Here is a 22,190-nt window from a genome sequence, read left to right as displayed (position 1 = left end):
AGCCACCCAGGCGCCTCGGGAGGGGGCAAACTTAAAGATGCTGTACTCTGACTCTGTACTCAGCACTTTTCCCACTCTTAGTTTCCCTCCCCTAACTTCTCCCCTACTTAGGGTCCATAAAACCGCAACTGTAGGAGCCTTTTACACAGGGCTCCTTGGCAGCAGAACGTCTACATCTGTGCTCAACCACCTGACCCAGTGTTTGGGGATAGGGGTGGAGGTGGGTAGTGGGTACTTTATCCAGTCTAGCCTCTTGTTTATATTATAACTGTAAGTTATTAAGGGCTTCATTGTTACTGTCATTTTTGGCCTGTTGCTTTTACAGCTCATGGGAGAGACCTGAGCTGCCAGGTATTGGATTAGCCAATTAAAGCAATAAATTGGTATATATAACTAGACACAGGTATAAGTAAAAAGCAATGTAAGGTAATTGTGAATTATTGGGCTACTCTTTTTGTGAGCTTGGTCAGCAAAATCTCCTCTAAGGAGGTAGTGTTAGAAATTTATTATATATTATAAACAAATTTATTTGTTTACTTTCTGTGTCCCCATTTTAATATAAGCAGCATGTGGACAGAGAATTTATCTTGATCTTTGTTGTATCCCCAGCATCTATGAGTGTCAGGCATCACCTATGTCCTCTATAAATATTTACTCACTATATTAATGAATGATATTTTGTATAGTCAGTAATTGAATTATATTTGTATCAGAATTACTATGAAGAAGGAGAATGTATGCAGCTCAATGTGATGGTATTGTTTGGGTAGTGTGCCATAATGTCTTACTGTATTTGTGCCATATGTCTCTCTTCTTTGGAAAAATATCTATTCAAATCTTCTCATTTTTTTTTTTAAGATTTTATTTATTTGACAGAGAGAGACACAGCGAGAGAGGGAACACAAGCAGGGGTAGTGGGAGAGGGAGAAGCAGGCTTCCCGCAGAGCAGGGAGTCCGATGCGGGGCTCAATCCCAGGACGCTGGGATCAAGACCTGAGCCGAAGGCAGATGCTTAACGACTGAGCCACCCAGGTGCCCCAAATCTTCTCATTTTTTAATTGGATTTTTTGTTGTTGTTGTTATTGAGTTGTATGAGTTCTTTATATATTTTGGATATTAGCCCCTTATGAGGCATATGATTTGCAAATATTTTCTCCCACTTAGTAAGTTGCCTTTTTATTTTGTTGATGATTTTCTTTGCTGTGCACAAGTTTCTTAGTATGATAAAGTCCCACGTGTTTATTTTTGCTTTTGTTGCTTTTAGTGGCAGACTCAAAAAAAATAAATAAATAAAAGTCATTAAGACGTATCTGTGCTAAGGAGCTTACTGCCTAGGCTTTTCTTCTAGGAGTTTTATGGTTTCAAGTCTTGTTCAAGTCCTCTAAGCAAATTAAAACAAAACAAAACAAAACAAAACAAAAAAACTTTACTAGTGGTGCTATTTATCATTGAGATAATGGACCAAAAAAATCCATCTGCCCCGGGCGCCTGGGTGGCTCAGTCGTTAAGCGTCTGCCTTCAGCTCAGGTCATGATCCCAGGGTCCTGGGATCGAGCCCCGCATCGGGCTCCCTGCTCAGTGGAAAGCCTGCTTCTCCCTCTCCCACTCCCCCTGCTTGTGTTCTCTCTCTCGCTGTGTCTCTCTCTGTCAGATAAATAAATAAAATCTTTAAAAAAAAAAAAAAAATCCATCTGCCCCAAGCAAACAAATTTAAGTAGTTAATTTCCTGGCAGTGTGTGTATGTGTGCGTGCACGCATGCACACACATGTGTGTCTGTGTATACTTTGAAAAATATTAGTTGGAGGGAAGGCCAGAGGATTTGGGACAGAGAAGAGACCAAAAAAAATATTTCAGTGTTAGCATTCTAAGACCTCCTTTGTGAGAGTCTCTCTGTTTTAATATAATCCCATGTTTTCATGAAGTGTGTTGGTTTCAAGGGTTTAAAAGGATCATTAAGATTCATTTCTTTTTGCTTTTTCTTAATTATAAACTCTGAAGCAGTACTGGTCACATATATATTCACATACATATATATATAATATATTAAATAAATGTATTTATATTATACATATATACTATATTCTCTATTCACACACATTCCACATTCACTGTTTGTTCATATGTTCATCTGTTTTTTTCCTATCCATTTAATCTCTATCTTCTGATACATCAACAGCAGGGAGCTGTTTTGTTATTTGTTTAAATCTCAAATCTTCTGAAACATCATGTTTAATGGCATTAATTTCAGCTTCAGTTAGCAAGTTTCCTTTCATGATGGCTTGTCTCCAACCTGTTATATTTTGTTCATTTATTTAATCTAGTTGTCAAGTCAGGATATTTGTTGATAAATTGCTAGAATATTTTCTGTCTCTTGTACGATTGTAACATTTTCTGATTGAATACCTCCTCTAAAGCAGCACTTACTGTAATCTTATGCTTAAAAATTCCAATTACTAGGACTTTTTAGGTATAAAATTCTGATGATTGGGCTTCTTGCATCTGCCAAAGTAATTTAACCACTTACATTAAAATGTCCTCAGTGCTTAAATTGTTTGCAATACATTGTATTTTTGAAACCTCGAGTAACTGGGTAAATAATGACTCCCATTCTTAGATTTATTTGACTCTTCTGAAAGCTACATCAACCTAGCCTATGGCTCTCTCTATTTTTTATTGTTATTTGACTTACTGTTGTATAGAATTCTTAGATCACCTGCTTACATAGGCAAGATAGGAGTAATAATGTATAGTTTTGGAAAGTTTATTAACATGTAGTATCTGAGTATTATATATACTTAAAATGCACTGATCAATTTTATTTAGTCACAGGCTTCTAGGTAATTTCAATATGTATGTTACTTTAAAAAATATACACTACCTAACATTTGATTCCTATTACTAATACATATATTTCATAAGGTGCATATATGCATATGCCTATAAATACACAAATGTATAAATCATCATATATTTATGCTAAATGAAAGATGATAGACACAAAATTGTGCATTCTCCTTATATTTCTATAAAACACAAACTATACTGACAATATTAGATCTATTTATCTGAGATCAGAGATGGATGGAGGAATGGATTGCCAATGAGTGCAAAGAACTTTTTAAAGGCATGAACGTGATCTGTAACTTCATTACGGCAGTAAATTTCATGAATGTGGATAACCATTAAAATTCAAGTTATACATTTTAAATTATTATTGTACTTTATTCTCATTGTAGGTAAGCTATTCCTCAATATATCTCATAATGATACAGCTTGATGAATACAACTTGATTTATTTTAGAAGAAATGTACATTCTAAATAAACTTCAAATTTCCATTTCACCAATTCCACTAACTTCTAGTATAAGCAGCAATCATATCTTTGGCTAATAGTCTCCTTACTGTTCTCACTCCTTCTCCTTATTAAATATTTTTCAGACAAAGCCAGGATAATCTTGTGAATTGATGATGCCTATTCTGTTTTTAAAATATGGAATGTCTCTTTTGTGCATTCAGGGTAAATTCAAAAATCCTTACTGTGGCCTGAAGGACTATGAATTTTTTGGCAAGCATAGACCTTTCCAGCTACAATTGTGTAATCCACTCCAAGCCACACAGTCATTATTTAATGTTATTCAAACATACCAAATTCCTCTCCACACAGGAACTATGTGTAAATGTCATAGTTTGAACTGTGATTCCAACTCTACTCAGAAATTATTTTAATGGTTCATTGGATATCACGCTGGATTGGTTTGAACCACATTCTCTAGTTATACAATCTCATGACTCTGTGGACTTTTTGGCTATATAGTACTTACCATACTGGACACTAATTGAACCTTGGAGGTGTCATCTGTTTTCTTTAATTGCATGTATCTTTATTTTTGATTTATTGAGATATAATTGACATATAATTTTGTATAAGTTTAAGGCACATAATATGATTTGATACACATATAATTGCAGAATTATTACCATGATGTTAGTTAACATTTCTGTCACCTCATGTAATTGCCTTTTTTTTGTGTGTGTGTGGTGAGAATATTTAAGATATACTCTCTTAGAAACTTTCAGTATTGTTAACTAGTGTACCATGCTGTACATTTAAATTCCTAGAACTTACTCATTTTATAACTGGTAGTATGTACCTCCCATTTCCCCCACCTCTTAGTCTCTGACAACCACCATTCTACTCTCTGTTTCTGTGAGTTAAGCTTTTTCAGATTCTGCATGTAAGTGAAACCATACAATATTTGTCTTCTACTTATTTCACTTGTCATAATGCCCTCAGGTCCATCCATGTTGATGCAAATGGCAAGATTTTCTTCTTTTTATGGCTAAATAATGTGTGTGTGTATGTGTGTGTGTGTGTGTGTGATATTTTTGTTATCTATTATCCATTGAGGGACACTGAGGTTATTTCCATGTCTTTGTTATTGCGAATGATGTAACAATAAACAAGGAAGTGAAGATATCACTTTGAGATAGTGATTTTGTTTCTTTCAGATATATACTCAGAAGTGGGATTGCTGGGTAATATGGTAGTTCTATTTTTAATTTTTTTTTTCTATTTTTAATTTTTTGAGGAACCTTAATACTTGTTCCCATAGTGGTTGTATCGATTTACATTCCCGTCAAAAATACGAAAGTGTTGCCTTTGTCCACATTCTTACTAACACTTGTTGTGTCTTGTCTTTTTGATAATAGCCATTCTAACAGATGTGAGATAGTGTCTCATGGTTTTGGTTTGCATTTTCCTGTCATTTATAAAGTTATTTATGCAATGAAAATGTACAATGACTTGGACAACCAAATACATATTTGGAGATCATTGGGGGGTCTTGCTCAGCCTTATTCTAAGTGGCTCTTTAAATGATGAGAAAAGTAGTAGTTGAAACAGAATATAGAGGGAATATCTATGGAGTTTTCTTTTTCTCCCTTGGCTAGAATAAAATGAGGACTGGGAGTGGAAAGAACAAGCTAACATAGAACACAATTATTCTTAACACCACAGTTTTACTCTTGCCCATTTTCATTCTTGGGGAAAGAAATCTGACTTTAAGAAGTGCTATTCACTAGGGAGGTATAAGATCACATTAATAGATCAGCATTCATTTCAGTGTAGTAAATCAAAAAATAGGAGCTTGAAATCAAGACTACCTGACAGGTGATTACTTCTTCATAAAAGTTTATTTTACATGAGTCGATAATTTGGGTTATATAAAAGTTCTGCCAGTCTGAATTTTTGCATATTAAATCATAGCTCACTGTAAAATTTTATTACAAATGTTTTTCTCAATAACAAGTTTGATGGTTTTTATAACTTCCAAGTTTTATAAAATGTTCATTGATTGAGGGAAACTTGACTAATCACCCTCAAAACCAATGGTGCATCTTTAATATGTCATCTTACCATGTAATATCCTAGACTTTTAAAACAAAGTCAATGTTATTCAACATATATGTATATTTGTGTGAAGCAGGAAAAATTGTGTGCTTCTTTAATAATTATTTAAATTATTGCATTATGTCAAAACACTATTTAATGTTATAATTGAACATATTTTACATTGGATGATATATATTTTTCAGGTATAATGATGTTATTTACAAAAACACCCCACCAATGTTAATTACCAAATACACACTTTTGGAAAGAAAGCATTCATTTACACTTTCCTTAATTAAGTCATGATATAGACTGCATCTGACCTTAATATTCCCTTTGTTCCAGTATATCAGACTTTATTAGGAGCATCTTATTAATAAAGCTTCATGGTAAGCATTTTAGGGATGAAACAATAACCCAAATAAATATAATTAGAAGACAATGATGGGGAATACAGGGAACAAAAAGAACATACTAGGAAATAGGTAAGATTTCCAAAAGAAAGTGACAGTTGAGCTGAGTTTTTAAATATTTAAGATTTGGCAGGCAGAAATGAGTAGAACACATTATAAGTGAAGTGATATGAAAAAAGTAAATTGAAAAATTGGGGCTACAGAAAGAAATATCAAGATGATTTAATTTGCAGAATGCCTTAATTACAAAACTACATGTTATAAGGTTTAAGATTTAACATTTATATATGTGTGTATTTTGTGGCATAATTATATCTTGTTTTATATCACTGTAGTATACTTTACACATAAATACTTGACATATCTAACATGGTAATATATGGATATGTTTTATATTTAAATCCACTTTTAACTGTTTCTTCTTACATTAATTTATTTGCAAACTAAAATCTATAAATATGATAGTAGATGTGAGTATGGATTGTGGGCAGATCTAAGTATAAATGATATGGCCAACATTTTCCCTGCCCTAATTAGGTTGAACCCAGTGTAATCTAGACTCAGGAGTGCTAATACTCTGCACTTTTGTTTCTCCCAATTTTGTTGCAAAATGTTGATCTTTACTTTCACCTAAGCTAATAGATATAAGCCCTCATGTTCTTGAGTTTTCCTTATCCTCAATTAAAAAAATATCTGAAATACAGTTACTTTTTTTTTTTTTTTTTTTTTTTACATGCCAGGTACATAATTATAAAGCTCCTAGTAAGAGAAATGATTTTCAGGATAACAAGAGAAGTTTGAATAATATTCAGTAAATCCATCATTTCCACTTAACAAAAGTGGGGGGGACAGTCATTACTGGATAAACTGACAGGTTACTATGTAAAAGATAGTAGCATTCTACCTTACTAGTCAGTAGGTAGCTAAATATTTAATGCTGAAATTCTTGCAAAAATATACCTAGGAAAAGGAACAATTCCTATTCATGATTACTTTTGTAGTTACATGATGAATATAAAATGACAGTTAATATTTTGCACATTAGAGCATGAGACTATGTATGTATCTGGTCCATTCCTAAAAATCCTCTGATCATAATGTAACTCAAATTTAAAACATTGGCCCATATTATATTTAATATAAAAATATGTGTGCAATAAAAGAAATATACTGTGTTAGATAATTTCTGTAGGCAGAGTGGACTTTTTCATTAGTTTCTTAAATCTGAATAGGAGTCTACAAGAGTCTACATTTAATTTGCAATTAAAATAAAATTGAACTTTCAATTTTGGTAATTTCAGAAATAAGAAAAGGATCTAATAACATCAAACAATGAGTTGCTAATATGACACTGAAAAAATGTTTTACCCTGTAGGGTTTTTTTGTTGTTGTTCATGGTACTTATTTCAAATAGTTATTATAGAAAAAGATGGAATGTGTTTTTTTTGAGGTTTTTAAAAAACTTCAAAAAAGAGTCAAAGTTTAAGCGAATAATAAAATTGTGTAGCATGTCCTTTCCTTGAATGTCTTAAAATATGAAAAGTTAAAGTAGCCCCTTAATATGAGATCTCAACATGACTATGTGCAGGAGCAGTTTATTAGTTACCTGTTGCTGCTGCAAAGATATTTGGAGCTTTCAAGCAATGCAAATTTATTATCTTACAGATCTGAGATCAGAAATCTGAAATGGGCTTTGACACACTAATAAGATATTGGCAGGGCTACGTTCATTCTGGAGACTCGAAGGGAGAATCTATTTTCTTACATTTTCCAGCTTCTACAAGATCCCCACATCCTTTGATTTATGGCCCTCTGTCTTCAACACCATATATGGACAGTCTAGTCTTCAGCTGCCTCACTCGGACTCTAACTCTCCTTCCTCCCTGTCTCAGGAAAATCCTTGTGATTACATTGGGCCCATCCAGACAACCTAGGATATTCTCCCATTCCCAATCCTTAATTTAATCTAGGCTGCAGAGTTGCTTTTCCCATGTCATATAACTTATTCACAGGTTCCTTAAAGACTAAGGTGTGGACATTTGATGGTGGGGAGGGGGGTGTAATTTATCTATCGTAGGAGCCCCTGAACACCTAGTATATAGTTTAAGAAAGAAAACAGTAAACATCCTTAGAGTCTTCCCAGTTAAGCATCTGACATTCCTAGACCATATTCTCAATGTTTACATTTTTATCAGTTCCATGACTTTTCTTTATAATTTACCACATGTGTACATATCTGTAAATACCATTTAATTTTGAATATTATTACAAAATAGCATCAATATGCATATTTTAGTTTATTAAAGCTTATTATTTTCATTTATCTAATATCTAAAACAGATCCCTAATATTTAATGCTTTCCTTTTTCTTAATGAAAATAATACAATATTCTGAAACCATTTTAATGTACATACAAATGTATTTATATTTTGAAATGTCATAGGAACAGATTGTTCTTACTTGAGAAAAACTATCTTTCAACTGTTCTTCTTTCTAAGATTTCAAATCAAGTTTTTTTCCTACATGTCTACATCATAGGAGTCTAGATCACTCATCCACACACAAATTTACTCCCAATTCTGTGTATTTATATGGACAAAATGGGAAAGTGAATCAACAGTTATGGTGAATAGGTTAAAATTTATGACTATTTTATGTATTATACAAGTATTAAATATTATATAAAATGGAAGAATATTATCAAAGTTGTATTTTTGAGTAGTTCATATTGCCTGTAATATGGGGTATACACATATACACACTTCTTTGTCCTTTGAAGAAATGAAGAATGCAGAGTATCCAGGCTTACTTTGTTGGGCATTTATCAAAATTAGTTCATAAGAACTGGTCATAATAGAAGGGGAATTTTTCATATGGGCTCTTCTCTTCAGAATATGAATCACTTTGAAATAAAATATTGAGAACTTGCTATTTTTAACACAAATTTTTCCAGAATTTTTATTTTTATTTTACTTTAATTCCAGTATAGTTAACATACAGTGTTACATTAAGACTCGGTGCTCTCAGAATTATTTTTATTAAGGCCATCATTATTAAACAGAGCCAGCTTTCTACAGAAATTAAAAAATATTTCCTGTTATTCATAAAAGATAAATTCAGAAATGGCATTATTTCTTCTGTTGTCTGCATTTGAAATTTTTCAATGTTGAACATTTTACAGAATTTTCTAAATGCGTGGCTAATTTGAAAACACTCTCAAAAATTAGACAGCAGCGTTTGAAACGTAGTCTTATTTTTTTTTCTTTTTCATAATACTTGAGTATGTTGCATATTGTTTAAATTAAAGTGACATTGCATAGATTAATTTTTGGGGAATTACCTCCTAACAGGGCTCTTTTACAGATGCTTTTGTTCTTTCATAGCCTATTTTTATTCTGAGAGTGGAAGTTACTGCTCTGAAGCAGAGGGTGAGCAGCTCCCTTTGGTCAATTATCAGACATCTGCTTTTTAATTATGTACCACATAAATTGTTAACAGTGAAATCTAAGAAACTTATTCATGGTCTGGTTTAATAATGTGTGCTGAGAAGTACCCAGTGATTTTAAAATGCATGTAAAGGATCATATTTCTTGAAAACAGATATTCTGAAATAGCATTGCCATTAATATGCAAACAGTAGATACTTCACTGACAAATACCGAACACAAATTAATAATCAGTTCAACCATATCATGTTACTTCTCATTGTAAGTAAAATTTTAAGAAGTCTTTTAATTATCTGATAAAATATATGCATGTTTACGTATGTCGTTCTACTTAAATAGGACATATCATGATTATACACATTGCTTCCTTTCATTTTGACACCATGACACCAGAGATCCATAGTAAAATAAAATAAAATCCATAGTATTTTTCCAAAAATCACATACAGTTGAATAACCAAATGGAAATGTTTGAAGAAGAGATATTGCCTTATTTCGTTTCTTAAACAGTGTTTAAGGATTATTACTATCATTATTATTATTATTCCTCTTGTTTCCCTTCATGTCTTCTCTTAAATCATTGCTATATATCACTTACACCATCTTATAAAGAGACGGAAAACTTGTAACTAGGCATATTGAACACTGGTAATATGTGTCCCTGGTCACAGTCTGGACTCTGCAGGCCTACTATATAAACTGTGACTTTTAATGTGGGAATGGGATGATTTCCATAGAAATCTATGATCTCTCCTAAGATTTGAAATGTCTTTCTATACTTGCTAAAATTTAGATATTCAAATAACAGCACTTCTGTTTCACAGGAATTCATAAAAATATCATAATGTGAAATGATCACCTTCCTCCCACTTCCCTACAGAAGAAAACTTAAATGCCTTTGACTGGATAGGATATTCTCTCTGATTCCATCATCTGTATTCATACTTCATACCTTTATTCATTTCAGTCCACCATTGTTGTGCATCCTTCCCTCATAAACTAGAAACTTGAACCCACCCTGTGGTTTAGCTTCACCACAGTAGTTTCATTTTCAGTGTACAGCATAGACTTGCATTCCATCGTGATCTTGTAGACAGTGTTCCAAATACATATATTCCCTTCTTACCATCCTATCTCTACAACTTATTCTTTAAATCCCATCTTATTTCATCTCTTACTGAAAATGTCCCTTCAAGTAAATTAAGATTTAATAGCTTCCTCCTTTAGTCTTCAGCACTTATATTTATAAGTTTATATAACTTATTTCAATGTATTACTAATAATTTACAATTGTTATTTCTAGTTATTATTGTCCAGAAATAGTCCAAACATGGTCTTGCCGAATTGTGAGAGGGATAAGAAATGCATTCTTTCACTTTTCCCAGAAGTCGAGGATAACCAGATATTGTTTAAGTCTCTGCTGTAAGTGTAGTATCATATCCTGGTTGAAACAAATCAGAACACTCAATGGGTTGGGATTTTCATACCATATAAAAATGACTGCGTAAATCCTTTATAACTTGAGACAATGAGCTTCTTTATGTGAAGATTTCAAGCCTAGGCAGGATGTCTGTCAATGATACTTTAGGTGATAAATCTTAATAAAAGACCGTAAATATTTCTTTCAAACTAATGATAATTACTAATTACTTCTAAGACAAAGAGGAATATAAAGGGTACTTCCACATGTTAGCCTAACCAATTATATTTAGCAATTACTAGTAAGAGAGGAAATTTTACTTTCTCATCAGAATTTTGTAATTGATTTTCCTGTAGGAGTTTCCCTTTGAAGTCCTGTTATGTCAGAGAAAACTATACCCCAAATTCAGTGTTTTCCTGGGCCACTGTTTTATTTATCTTATTTAACCAATACTTTAAAATTGCTTTGTATTTTATTATGTGAAAAAAAATAATCCTTTGGATGTAGTACAGAGTCTAAGTCATGTTTTTATCCTGATTAGAATTTTAAACTTGCTAACACATATGGGATATGAGGAAAGGTTTTGTTCCAGTAGAGTTGAACGAAGTAGTGAGCTAGAGTGAACACTTACCGAAGAACATGTTTTATATCTAAGAATATTCGTTTTATAATTCTTTGGTGATGATACTATTGATGTTGCTGGAAATCGAGAGGGCAGGGGATTAGGTCACATGGATGGGCCACATTTAACTCTAACCAGTGTTTTGGATATGGTGGAAGGACTGCCTGGAACCAGTTTCAGAGAGATGGATTATAGGAAGGGCAACTCATAGATTTGTACCAGGCATCCCATCCTAACTTCAAACCAGAGGAAATTAATGCATGTTTGATATATGTGATTCAGGAGTCGAGGAACTTGAAAACCTATGAAATAAAAGATAAGAACTCTGTACCATATTTGCTCAATTACCAGTACAGTCCAACAGACATGCAAGCGCAATTTTCAATAACTGACTCTGAATGTAGTGGTTTATACATTTTTGTTATAATTTTTATAAGTGTATTTTCTTCCAAGGGAAAATTCCATTTTAATAGAAATAGACCCATTTTTACTTGTTAAGCGTGCATTTCTATAGAGAAACTACAGAAGTAGAAATTGTTTTCTTGTTCTCTGGCAGAATCAACAAAGAAAAGAATTTCCAATTAGTTTATTTATTACTAGGCTTTTTTCCAAAAGAGGAATTCTTGGATGAATTAAACTTACCTTAAATTAGACATTACCAGCTAAAAGTGTACCCTAAAAATATGTAAACTATTTTAAATTTCAATATGTTTTTTAGATAAGGCTATACATCAAAGTGCTCTCATATTACCACGCTTTCTTAACTTGTAACACAACAGTATATTCTAGATATCAATATGTCTGTGTCAGCATAGATAATAAGTATACACTGATCTTACTTCTCTTTTTCATCCCATCTCCATGTTAAATCTCTCTTTTGTACTTACACTATGCACTAATCTACATCCACGTTCATTGATCTACACCTCCTGTTTGCTATCAACAAACTGTCCAAGAATAAGATTAAAATAGTCCATCTCTCTTTTACCTACAAACCCCATACCAGCAAAAAACCACAAAGGATTAAAAATATTAAAATAAGAATTTATTAGAAAGTTAAGGTTAAAGAAAATGTGTAATTTATGAAAGCTCACATAGTAAGTTATGTTGCCTCTCCATTTTTTAAAAATGAGCTATATATTTTATGTGATGATACTTTTTATGCTTAGGTATAAATCGTTCCCAAATATTGATTATCCTTGATTGTATCACTTGATTGATTATCTTTGATTGTACTGCTACATTGCAATTAGAGGCAATTTTAATACAGAATATTTTAATGAATTTAATGTGAGTTTATACTTTTCAGAATATTTTGGCTTCCATAATATTTTGATTTTCAAAATTACCATCAAACAAAATAATCATCGTATCAGTTGCATTGCATATAAGAAAATTGGCATACATGAAAAATAAATTACTCAAAATTCATCTGCTACCTGTAACTATGACTGCTGATCTGCCCTCACCATTTATTCCACTAGACAATACAGGCTTATCTTTAGTTGCATGGCTATTTTAAATAAAGAAGTGGTTTTAATGCCAGGAGAAAAAAATGTTGAATATGTTGGAAGGGTTTTAACTCTTTCCTACGTGCTCAGAAGTGTACAATGGATTATTAAATACGTTGTTTTGATCTGAGAAATTACCTTTCATATTATGTTGGTTTACACATTTTATAAATTAGGAAACTGATTCTTAAGAAAAACTAATGGTCGCATGGTACACAGAAGATTAGGAATCTGGAATTTCAATCCAGAGACCTCTAAATACCCCATATTGCTATTGTTTTTAGTACTGCACTAATTGTAGATCAGGAATAACTAGATTGCATTGTATAAGGGTAAAATAAATCCCTCAAAACACAAATATACTGGATATTTAGGAGTCCATGTTTATATAATTATGGTTAGTAATTTTCAGTTAGAACGAACTGCCCTGACGTGATGGAAGTTGTCTCCTTCCCAATACCACTGCTCTTATCTCCTTACCTTAGTTTGAGTGTATTTCTTATTTGTAAAATGACTTTTTTTCTTGGCTTTATTGTGATCTAATTGACACTTTACTGAGATATGATGTAACACTGTATAAGTTAAAGGTATCCAATGTTACAATTTTATATAGATATAAATTATAAAATGTTTCCCACAATGAGGCTCCTCACATACTTACTATTTCATTGTTGTTGTTAAGGAAAGAACATCTAAGATCTACTCTCATAGCAACTTCCAAGTGTACAGTACCAGTTTTGTTAATTATACTGTACCTGCTGTACATTAGACCCCCAGAACTTACTCACACTTGGAAGTTTGTACACTTTGACCAACATTGCTCCATTTTCCCCACTCCCAGCCCCTGATCACCAATCTACTCTCTCTTACTGTGAGTTTGCTGTTCATGAAAAGGACTTTAGATATGATACCATAAAATGGGCTCAGAATATAGTGACAAGTCCCTTATATTGAAAAACTCATTCAATACAAGCCATTTTTTTTTTATGAATGGGGAACTGTGGGCTTACATTTTTCTATTTTCAGAATCATTTAGTATATTTAGTATATAACTTCTACCAGATGAAAACTGACTATACTGTGTACCTGGTTATTCTTTCACTGCTTTACACATCAGAATTCTTTGTTGACTGTTTTCTTTGCTGTGCAGAAGCTTTTTATCTTGATGAAGTCCCAATAGTTCATTTTTGCTTTTGTTTCCCTTGCCTCTGGAGATGTGTCCAGCAAGAAGTTGCTACGGCCAAGGTGGAAGAAGTTGCTGCCTGTGTTCTCTTCTAGGATTTTGATGGATTCCTGTCTCACGTTTAGGTCTTTCATCCATTTTGAGTCTATTTTTGTGTGTAGTATAGGGAAATGGTCCAGTTTCATTCTTCTGCATGTGGCTGTCCAATTTTCCCAACACCATTTGTTGAAGAGACTGTCTTTTTTCCATTGGACATTCTTTCCTGCTTTGTCGAAGATTAGTTGACTATAGAGTTGAGGGTCCATTTCTGGGCTCTCTATTCTGTTCCATTGATCTGTGTGTCTGTTTTTGTGCCAGTACCACACTGTCTTGATGATTACAGATTTGTAATAGAGCTGGAAGTCCGGAATTGTGATGCCACTAGCTTTGGTTTTCAACATTCCTCTGGCTATTCAGGGTCTTTTCTGGTTCCATACAAATTTTAGGCTTATTTGTTCATGAATGGAACTGGAGGGTATTATGCTGAGTGAAATAAGTCAATCAAAGAAAGACAATTATCATATGGTTTCACTCATATGCGGAATATAAGACAGAGGATCATAGGGGAAGGGAGAGAAAACTGAATGGGAAGTCACCAGAGAGGGAGAAAAACCATGAGAGACTCTTGGGGAGGTGGTAGGGGGATGGGGTAATTGGGTGATGGGCATTGAGGATGGCATATGATGTAATGAGCACTGGGTGTTATACACAACTGATTAATGATTGAACACTACATATGAAACTAATGATGTGTACTATATGTTGGCTAATTGAATTTAAATTTTTTAAAGAAGAATTCTTTATAAAAGGACTCTCAAGGAGAAGTATCCAATACACTTCACTGTAACTTCAGTCTGTGACCATCAGTTTTCTTTAGCCTTCCCAAAGTTAGATGGGCTCTGACGATGTAGTGACAGAAGGAAAATGTCTTTCAGTATTAGTTTGTTAGTGGCAATTCAGCCACATGTTCAGAGAGCATATACAGCATGCAGGAAAATCATAGGAGACAGGTAGGTGTTATATTAGATAACTTGCAGTCACTGTTTACCTTTCATTTACCTTCTTCCATTGATGAATTTCCAAACATTTATCTTCTATGAACAATACTGTAATAACCCATCTCATATGTGCCTCATGCCCATGTGCAAACTTCTGTAATGTACATAGGCAAAAGGAGTATCACTGTGTATATGTCTATATATAGAATTTTGTTGTGTATTCTGTAATTCTCTAGAAAGTTGAAATAATGTAATACAAGGGGAAGTGACACATAGGAGCTCTGGAGTGATGGGGCCCACTCAGTTCTTCCTGCTTTCAAGTAGCACAGTGTTTGTCATATTTCCCCTTCATTACATAGGACCCATTTACAGTTGACAGAATCTCATTCACTGCTCTTCACAGTTCGGTTACAGGTATTAGCTGCCAGTTGTGAAAAAAACGGGCTTGACCATCAATCTTCAGCGTCATACAGATAGGGGAATGATAAGATAGGTCAATAAATAAATGGTGTAAGATAACAAATGACATTACAGGACTTTGGTTTATTATGTGTAAAAATAATTTGATTATAGAATTCTGTGTTAGATTAAATATGGCCACAGAGTGTTTAGTGCTTCTCCCTTTAAGAATGAAGACCATTTCTCTGTACTCTCATCTGACCTTGCCGCTTGGTGTGTGGCAGCAAAGATAATGTAGTGAGGCTTCTGAGACTCATTCTTGGGAGACCTTGCAGCTTTGCTTTCGCATTCTTGGAACCTGTGACTGCCAGGTGATGGAAAAGACTGGGCTGAAAGACCATGTGGAGAAGCCCACCCCAGCCCAGCCCAGCCACCAGAGTGTCTCAGGTGCATCAGAAAGCTCAGGCAAGACTAGCTGAAGAACTGTACAGGCAACCCACAGAATTAGAAGAAATGATAAATCCTTGTTTGAATCCACTAAATTGTGGGTTGGTTTGCTACATAGCCATGAGTAACTAAAATTCTTTCCCTTAGTATTATAGAACTCAAAGGCAATGTTTAACTGGTAATTCCAAACATACTTTACCAGTCTCTTTACTAACAATGAACTCTGTATCTGGGTTTTTTTCTCTGTAACCCAGCCTCCTTTCCATAGCCTCCTTCCCACAACTAATGGCCGGTTTTCAAAGTATTGCTAGTAAGCCTTGATGGCCATTATTGTATAAATGATATTTATGAAGAATAGTAATTTCATGCGGTTTAACCTTTTGAACCATAAATCATAAATATTATTTTGAAAAAATATTAATTTGTATTACTTAATATATATTCAGATAATCCGAACACTTAATTGTGTTTGCTTTTTAAATCAGAATTTAGTTCCACTTGGGAGCAATTAAACCACATGCAGCTGTCATGTTGAAACATTGTTGTCACTACAAACAATCCCTGCCTTTGTCCTGCTGGCCTTGGATATGATTTACCCTATATGATGCTTTTCTAACAGACATCAAAATACCAATGGGGCTACTACATATTTAAGTCCCTTTGATGTAACCACACTGTTAAACTTGGTATATTCAGCAAATGGCATCCACGGCAGCTGACATTTAAGCACACTGTAATATGCATAAAGGAACAGGGCCCTCCTGGGTTGATGACAGCAGAAGTTCCACTTGTGGCTCAGTTTTGGAAATCAGAATTATAAAGTAATTCTAACCCAGCTCAGGCATTTTCACATAGTCTCTTCAGACCCGAGCTCAGACTATTCAAGAGGCACTATATCAAAGGTCTATCACTTCTATCCTAATGAAATGGGAAGAATGTTCTTTTTTTTGATCCAATGAGTAAGAATCCATTGCTCCCTGGGAAAATTGTTTGGTTATTAAAAGTTTCTTGTTTTTGTAATTCATCCAAGTGGTTGAGGACTTGCAACAGTGGAATAGCTATGTGGCTTAAAACAAGAACAATCCCCACCTGGGATTCTCAGGCTAAAGAAAAGTCCAGATTTGGCACAGTGATTTGCAGCCATTAGATTAGAAATGTCACCTAAGCCTGTCATTGGCCACTGCTTAAGTGAGGTTTCAAAAACTGGAGTTCATTATGATTATAACAATTATAAGAATAACTGCATTTGAATTTCTCTTTCCCATTTCATAGGGATATTAAGATTTAAGTATCTTCTCAAATGTTACGTTGCTTAAAAAGGCAGAATTATGAAATTTATTTCGAGTCCACTGATTCCAAAACTATTTTGTTTCCCATTATGTTTTGATACCATTGACACAACTTCCTTAAAATCTGAGACATTTATCTGAGCTCTTTTGGGGGGAAAGATATATTGTAATCATATTTGTGCATATTTATAGGCTTTCCTACATTAGTCCTGCAATATCAGGAAATTAAAATTTTTAAAAATCTTAAATGATCTGTCTTACAAATATGCCCTATATACAAATATACTGTATGTGAGATGTCACTTCAATATTCAGTAACCACCCATTTTGATTTTAGAAATGTGGACAAATTTTTATTCTGCACATTTAGTTAATAGCTGCACAAAGTAAATCACTCTGGCAGACAGAACCCTGGGGCAAGGGGAGTGGATAAGTTTTTCCTTACTCGTAAACCTCCCTTGCAGTCCCCCGAGAAGACTGGAAAATAGGACCCAGAATTTCAAGTACTTGTAATTCCTTGAATCAAAGTAGATACATAATCCTTATTATTATAATTCCATGCTCAGGGGCCCTTAATGAAACATTTAATTGAAAATAGATTTTAAATTAGAAGTGAAGTTTACAAACTTGTTAAAAGTGATTTAACGTTTAATAACTTCAGAAGTATTTTTCCTTAAAACTTTCAATTTATTTGTTTCAAAATGCGTCATTCATCCTGGTTATAATTCAATTGCATAAAGAAGCCTGAAGTACAAGTTTCTTTGCTAAATCCTATATCCTGTGGAGGGAGTTATTTGCAAAGAACACCATGATATCCCAGAATAAAAAGACGTTTAAAGCTATTCCGTAGATATTAGGGACAAAGTTTAAGTACATTTTGATACTCAGGGTAGGATTTAACTTAGTGACTTTGACCTGACATTTAATATAAGAGAGATTGTTGTGTGTTGCATTTATAGTTCAAAAAATTCTCATGGAAAAAAATTAATTTTTGGAAGAATTTTCTTCTTATAGACAAAGTTAGCTTGCCACATTACCTCCTCACTTCCTTGGCCAGAATGGGAGTGATGCTTTCTCCTAGAGGTAGAGTCTCAAGATCCTTTCCTAAGAGTTCATTCCCTCATTCCCTCTGCCAATATGATTCTTACCATTAGAAGGGCATCTAAGGAATTCACTCTTTCTTGTTTTGCTGACCTAAACTTAAATTTGTAGCCTTCTGTTTTAACCCCGAACTATACTACGTGTACCCTAATAGTGGAACTTCAGGTTAGTTCCCAACAGAATTTTTTTCCCTATTTTATTCTATTCTAAAGTTCATGACCTGGCAAACTCCCTGGTAATCCATTTACCCGTTGACTATGACTTGACTTGGCTTGCCTATTTCCAACCAGGAATTAGAATTCTATCCTTGGAGCTCATTCTCATAGAAATGTTCAGCAAACTGATGGACATTCTTAAGCCCAATCACTGAAACTATTCTGTTCATTGTTTTCTGGTCCTATATTTTTCTACTATACTCTGGTAACTTCTATAAACATAGATTTGTCCCAATAGGTTATAATAAACTGCCTTACACTCTCATCATTTATTACTCAGTATTATCCTGTTTGTGTGTGTATATATTTATACACAATGATAGTACATATACATACACACATGTATCCGTATATCACTCTATGTAATGAAGTACATGTGTTTATAGCAGTAAGTAACAATACTTTGAAGAGTTTTTACCATATGTCATGCAACATTCTGAACAATTGCATGTCGATTCATAATGTAAGTGTTTCACACTTTTTATATATGAAGAAACTAAAGCACAAAACACGTGGCATTTACATCACCTTATTAATTTCATGCAGCTAATAAATGACAAAATAGAAACCCAACCCATACAAACTGAACTTTCCAAAAGAAAGATTTTATTATATATACATATATTCTAAGAAAAACTTAGAATCCTTAAAACCATACATTGGAAGATGGTGCTCTATGGGCTTGTCCTAGGAGATAAGATTTTGGCTCTGTTAACAAGTTTTCCTGACAGTGCCTCAAGGGAATGCAGGTGCTCTCTCTCATCACACCACATTTTTCCTTCAGTCAGGCCTTCACGAGCAAGCTGGAAGAGAAGATTGCTATAGGCAGCACTGAGGATTGCCTCTAGCCTAACTACCAGGCTTCTCGGAAATGGGAATACATTAAAACACTTCACATATCTTCTACCTTTCAGAGAAGGTTTGAAACGGGGTGATAATTCAGGAAAATTTGCTGCTTAACTCCCAGTGTCCATTGAGATTGATCAGTCTCCATGGTGTATAACAGTATGATATTAAGAACAGACAGAGTAATCATGTCTTCTGAAATAATTTTTCTCTAGTATGATTCTATTTTGAAAATGACCTAAGCAAATTTTATTTTAAAATTTATAGTTCTATATGTTTGTATGATTACTCTACTTTTAACTATCCTTATATATTACCATAATTTTTATAATATCAGCCCCAAACTCCTCCTGATACCTTATTCTCAACTTCTACCATATCTTCCACTTTGAGAAGTAATTATTTTTTCTTCTTTTTTCTCATGCAAGACAAAAGAACATGCTTTTAATTCTGAGACAATTGTGCTATTTCTTATTTCCTTTTCTTTTTCATCTTTCCTTTGGCGAAGTCCTGAATAACCATTAACTAATACTGAATACTGATAACTATTCAGCGTTATTCCACTGAAAGTAAAAGTTCTATCTACTGTGTTGACATGCTCCCACTGGGTATTCTCATAAAATTTGATTTTATGGTTCTTATTTTCATGAAAATTAATTTTATAAATGTGGCTAAAACTTCAGAAGCAGTTGTAACAAAACCTAGTTTGTATGTGCCTATAAATACTATATATTTAGAATATTATAGTTAAATTATCAGTGCTATATTTGAGTATCAAATACCCAAAATAGTTTTGATTTTTTTCTCCAAATAACTCCAAGATAATTTACTTTTTCCTGATGTAATATAATGCAAATCTGAACTCTTAGTGTTATACAATAGAAGGTTAACATGAGAAGCACAAAGAATAATAGTTTAATTAGTCAGATTCCAACCTTTGGAATGAATACCTACACACACACACACACACACACACACACATTTTAAGGGGCCAGGATAGCCCACAAGGAGAGGTATAAATGCCATTGGACCAACAGACGATAATGTGATATAAGGAGAGGTGTACACGAGGGGCAATAAAAAATATTATGAAGTATGTATAAGATTTCATTTTGTAATCAATATAAAGCTAAGGAAAGGAGGTTTCTTACTAAGAAGTTGAAGAACATAGAAAAGCAGTTTGTATTTGGGGAAATATAAGGAATATGTGTTGGTAAAGGCAGAAGGAGGGTAAATTCTCAGGAGATGATCTAAGGGAGGTATCAAGGGCCAATGATTATACTTTATCCTGGTGCTAACTAGATGCCTGGTCAGAAAGTTCTATCCAAGAGGTCAACATAATTCATCTGTCAGATTTACATCTTAAAAGAATACAGTGACACATATATGAAGGGTTGAGTAAGGTTAAGTAGGGGAGTGGGAAAAAGAAATTATAGTAGGAAATCCCATTAAAATAACTGTCATAATTTTTATAAGTAATGGAAACTGATATAAGAAGTATTTAGTAGTTGATATCAATAGATACTAAAGTTCTATTTAATATGTATGTGTGCATACTTGTGCATGAGAAAGGGGGAAAGGAGCCAAAGGAGATTTGAGTTCTAGCACCCAAGGGTTAGAGGCCTGTAAGCCTGAAATACATAATTTGGTTACAGAAAACCTAGACAAAACCTATATTCAATCTTGTTCTTACCCCAGCACATCTCTTGAAGCTGCTGGGAAGAAGGTGTGATCAGTAACTGCAGTAAGACTCTTGGTGCAATTTTCTAAGTCTTTTTTGTATTCTCTTGAATTATTGATTTTAACTGACATTGTAAGAGAAACACTTAAACCAGCTTAGTTTTTACACTTTTGGCACAATATTGTTCAAGTATTTCCTCGGCCTTAGTTTCTAGTTTCAGACTGATAAATCAGTTATTTCCTGTGGATTCTTAAGGTAATTAGTACAAATAATTTAACTTTATATGTCATAATTTAACACGGAGTAAATTATTGCTTAATAGGGGTCATCCTTTTCCCTGCATTTAATAAATAAGTGTATGATATATGTTTTTAAATCTTTATGTTAGATTTACCACAAAATATATTTAATTATTTTGGAAATTTTGCCTAAACTTTTAGAAACTCAATGTGGAATCCTGGGAATAATAAAGGTCAGTTTCAATCTTTGATTTGATAAAGTAATTTCACATATAAAAAGAGATTGTCAGGACCACATGCCATTTATTACTTAATTTTAGTTGTCATTCCTTAATACTCCAATGAGCTTTTTTTATTATCCACCTATGTTCATTCAATCTATGTTGAATTATCGAATGACTCTACATCATTACATTCTGGGACAATATGCTGTATCTTTGAAGAATTTTGTTCTTTGTTGAAAAAAAATCATTTCTTTGATAGGTACAAGTCTGGTTCCCAATTCAGTCTCTCAGCACTTTCTAAAAATCTTTCAAGCACTACGTGATCTATTGTATGTCCTCTTGATGTTTTCTATAACTGTTCCTTTTATTCTTAACATATATCTCAAATATAGTAATTTTTTTCAACTAGGTTGTCTGTCTGCCTCTGATAAGCTCTGTTGAGGTCAAGACCATATCTGTTTTCTTCCATGTTATATTCTCAGCATCTAACACAAAATATAGTAGGCGCAAAAACAAACAAACAAAAAAACACACACAAAAACTTGTTGAGTAAGTGCTAAGCAAGGCCCCTTCCAAGTGACTTCTTCAAATGCCTGGAAACTATTTTATTTCCTGATTTATTTTTTTCCTTCTCTAGGCTAGTCATCCCCGAACTTCCTTATATGACTTAGTTTTGTCACCCGTCTCCACCCTAATTGCTTCCTGAACATGTCCCAGGGTATC

Source organism: Phoca vitulina, unplaced genomic scaffold (genome assembly GCF_004348235.1).
Source record: "Phoca vitulina isolate PV1807 unplaced genomic scaffold, GSC_HSeal_1.0 scaffold5, whole genome shotgun sequence".
Lineage (NCBI taxonomy): Eukaryota > Metazoa > Chordata > Mammalia > Carnivora > Phocidae > Phoca > Phoca vitulina.
The sequence above is the reverse complement of the archived record's forward strand: the minus strand, read 5'-3'. Positions refer to the sequence as shown.